The sequence below is a fragment of the Taudactylus pleione genome, unplaced genomic scaffold, assembly GCF_031769625.1.
Source record: "Taudactylus pleione unplaced genomic scaffold, aTauple2 ptg000134l, whole genome shotgun sequence".
NCBI lineage: Eukaryota > Metazoa > Chordata > Amphibia > Anura > Myobatrachidae > Taudactylus > Taudactylus pleione.
In genome coordinates this window covers 5565717-5570000 of record NW_028284536.1, presented here as the reverse complement: position 1 = coordinate 5570000, position 4284 = coordinate 5565717, and the positions used below count along the sequence as shown (strand labels likewise).

The window sequence follows — 4284 nt, the reverse complement described above, 5'->3', positions numbered from 1 at the left end:
ATTATCTCTAAAGTGAGTTTAATTTGATTTAAGCCAATTTATTCAACATTTAGAAAATACCTGAAGGTTAATGTTGTTCCTGGTGATATCTTATCAGCAGAATGCAACCTAGCAGCATTTTTAAGTGAAAGCCTGTGTTATGTTAAAACCAGGTGTTATCTTATCAGTACAAAGGTAAGGAATTAAGAAAAACTTTTTGAAGTTTGAAGATTTTTCTTACAAAATCATTGTCTTATTGCATCACCAAAGTGTAAGCTGGAAAGATGATTTTGATAAATTACTTTTTAGAACACCTTATTTGCTCCTCTGGAGTCAATGTAGTTTGTTTTTCTCAATAACCATAGAAGAAATAGGGTAAAGTAAAGACATTAAGTGGATTTTTTGCTACAGCACTTCTGTCAAAATATGATTAAAATGAGTTAAGATAATAATGGATTTTCTTCTATAAGCAAAGACCAAAAAAGTCAAAATAGCAATCCCAAATTTAGATTTGATAAATGAAAATAGCACAGGATGGTTTCGATCCATCGACCTATGGCTTATGGGCCCAGCACGCTACTGCTGCGCCACTCTGCTGCTCATGGAAGTACTTAGAACTCAAGACGGGTTGATTCATCTCAAGAACATGGCAATGTGTTCCTTTTAATTAACGAAAAATCCTAAAATAACTGTCCAGATTAGAGACTTTATAAACTTTGGCAAGGAAACTTTCCAGATCAATCTTTCTTAGGTGTTGTTTGTTTATGTATCACATAGGGTCTCTGTGGCGCAATTGGTTAGCGCGTTCGGCTGTTAACTGGAAGGTTGGTGGTTCAATCCCACCCAGGGACGAGAATCTTCTATTAGTCAAATTTTGGGGAATTTTAGGAAGAGAAGTAAACATGTCAAACTACCTATTTTATGGTAGGGTTCAAAACTTTCTCTGAAACAATTATCTCTAAAGTGAGTTTAATTTGATTTAAGCCAATTTATTCAACATTTAGAAAATACCTGAAGGTTAATGTTGTTCCTGGTGATATCTAATCAGCAGAATGCAACCTAGCAGCATTTTTAAGTGAAAGCCTGTGTTATGTTAAAACCAGGTGTTATCTTATCAGTACAAAGGTAAGGAATTAAGAAAAACTTTTTGAAGTTTGAAGATTTTTCTTACAAAATCATTGTCTTATTGCACCACCAAAGTGTAAGCTGGAAAGATGATTTTGATAAATTACTTGTTAGAACACCTTATTTGCTCTTCTGGAGTCAATGTAGTTTGTTTTTCTCAATAACCATAGAAGTAAGAGGGTAAAGTAAAGACATTAAGTGGATTTTTTGCTACAGCACTTCTGTCAAAATATGATTAAAATGAGTTAAGATGATAATGGATTTTCTACTATAAGCAAAGACCAAAAATGTCAAAATAGCAATCCCAATTTTAGATTTGATAAATCAAAATAGCACATAGCAGAGGATGCTTTCGATCCATCAACCTCTGGGTTATGGGCCCAGCACGCTTCCGCTGCACCACTCTGCTGCTCATGGAAGTGCTTAGAACTCAAGAAGGGTTGATTCATCACAAGAACATGGCAATGTGTTCCTTTTAATTAACGAAAAATCCTAAAATAACTGTCCAGATTAGAGACTTTATAAACTTTGGTAAGGAAACTTTCCAGATCAATGTTTCTTAGCTGTTGTTTGTTTTTGTCTCATATAGGGTCTCTGTGGCACAATTGGTTAGCGTGTTTGGCTGTTAACCGGAAGGTTGGTGGTTCAATCCCCCCCAGGGACGAGAATCTTCTATTAGTCAAATTTTGGGGAATTTTAGGTAGAGAAGTCAACATGTCAAACTACCTATTTTATGTTAGGGTTCAAGACTTTCTCTGAAACAATTATCTCTAAAGTGAGTTTAATTTGATTTAAGCCAATTTATTCAACATTTAGAAGATACCTGAAGGTAAATGTTGTTCCTGGTTATATCTAATCAGCAGAATGCAACCTAGCAGCATTTTTAAGTGGAAGCCTGTGTTATGTTATAACCAGGTGTTATCTTATCAGTACAAAGGTAAGGAATTAAGAACAACTTTTTGAAGTGTGAAGATTTTTCTTACAAAATCATTGTCTTATTGCATCACCAAAGTGTAAGCTGGAAAGATGATTTTGATAAATTACTTGTTAGAACACCTGATTTGCTCTTCTGGAGTCAATGTAGTTTGTTTTTCTCAATAACCATAGAAGTAATAGGGTAAATTAAAGACATTATGTGGATTTTTTGCTACAGCACTTCTGTCAAAATACGATTTAAATGAGTTAAGATGATAATGGATTTTCTACTATAAGCAAAGACCAAAAAAGTCAAAATAGCAATCCCAATTTTAGATTTGATAACTGAAAATAGCACATAGCAGAGGATGGTTTCGATCCAACGACCTCTGGGTTATGGGCCCAGCACGCTTCCGCTGCGCCACTCTGCTGCTCAAGGAAGTGCTTAGAACTCAAGAAGGGTTGATTCATCACAAGAACATGGCAATGTGTTCCTTTTAATTAACGAAAAATCCTAAAATAACTGTCCAGATTAGAGACTTTATAAACTTTGGTAAGGAAACTTTCCAGATCAATGTTTCTTAGCTGTTGTTTGTTTATTTCTCATATAGGGTCTCTGTGGCACAATTGGTTAGCACGTTCGGCTGTTAATTGGAGTATTGGTGGTTCAATCCCACCCAGGGACGAGAATCTTCTATTAGTCAAATTTTGGGGATTTTTAGGTAGAGAAGTCAACATGTCAAACTACCTATTTTATGGTAGGGTTCAAGACTTTCTCTGAAACAATTATCTCTAAAGTGAGTTTAATTTGATTTAAGCCAATTTATTCAACATTTAGAAAATACCTGAAGGTTAATGTTGTTCCTGGTGATATCTAATCAGCAGAATGCAACCTTGCAGCATTTTTAAGTGGAAGCCTGTGTTATGTTAAAACCAGGTGTTATCTTATCAGTACAAAGGTAAGGAATTAAGAAAAACTTTTTGAAGTGTGAAGATTTTTCTTACAAAATCATTGTCTTATTGCATCACCAAAGTGTAAGCTGGAAAGATGATTTTGACAAATTACTTGTTAGATCACCTGATTTGCTCTTCTGGAGTCAATGTAGTTTGTTTTTCTCAATAACCATAGAAGTAATAGGGTAAATTAAAGACATTAAGTGGATTTTTTGCTACAGCACTTCTGTCAAAATACGATTAAAATGAGTTAAGATGAAAATGGATTTTCTACTATAAGCAAAAACCAAAAATGTCAAAAAGGCAATCCCAATTTTAGATTTGATAAATGAAAATAGCACATAGCAGAGAATGGTTTCGATCCAACAACCTCTGGGTTATGGGCCCAGCACGCTTACGCTGCGCCACTCTGCTGCTCAAGGAAGTGCTTAGAACTCAAGAAGGGTTGATTCATCACAAGAACATGGCAATGTGTTCCTTTTAATTAACGAAAAATCCTAAAATAACTGTCCAGATTAGAGACTTTATAAACTTTGGTAAGGAAACTTTCCAGATCAATGTTTCTTAGCTGTTGTTTGTTTATTTCTCATATAGGGTCTCTGTGGCACAATTGGTTAGCACGTTCGGCTGTTAATTGGAATATTGGTGGATCAATCCCCCCCAGGGACGAGAATCTTCTATTAGTCAAATTTTGGGGAATTTTAGGTAGAGAAGTCAACATGTCAAACTTCCTATTTTATGTTAGGGTTCAAGACTTTCTCTGAAACAATTATCTCTAAAGTGAGTTTAATTTGATTTAAGCCAATTTATTCAACATTTAGAAGATACCTGAAGGTAAATGTTGTTCCTGGTTATATCTAATCAGCAGAATGCAACCTAGCAGCATTTTTAAGTGGAAGCCTGTGTTATGTTATAACCAGGTGTTATCTTATCAGTACAAAGGTAAGGAATTAAGAACAACTTTTTGAAGTGTGAAGATTTTTCTTACAAAATCATTGTCTTATTGCATCACCAAAGTGTAAGCTGGAAAGATGATTTTGATAAATTACTTGTTAGAACACCTGATTTGCTCTTCTGGAGTCAATGTAGTTTGTTTTTCTCAATAACCATAGAAGTAATAGGGTAAAGTAAAGACATTATGTGGATTTTTTGCTACAGCACTTCTGTCAAAATACGATTTAAATGAGTTAAGATGATAATGGATTTTCTACTATAAGCAAAGACCAAAAAAGTCAAAATAGCAATCCCAATTTTAGATTTGATAACTGAAAATAGCACATAGCAGAGGATGGTTTCGATCCAACGACCTCT

At 34.6% G+C, this 4284-nt stretch overlaps 1 non-coding gene across 1 annotated transcript; it reads left to right on the top strand.

Moving 5' to 3' along the window:
- The first annotated feature begins 757 nt into the window (after positions 1-757).
- TRNAN-GUU (transfer RNA asparagine (anticodon GUU)) lies at positions 758-831 on the top strand. The gene has a single exon. It is a non-coding gene; the product is annotated as a tRNA-Asn (tRNA).
- Positions 832-4284: the final 3453 nt, after the last annotated feature.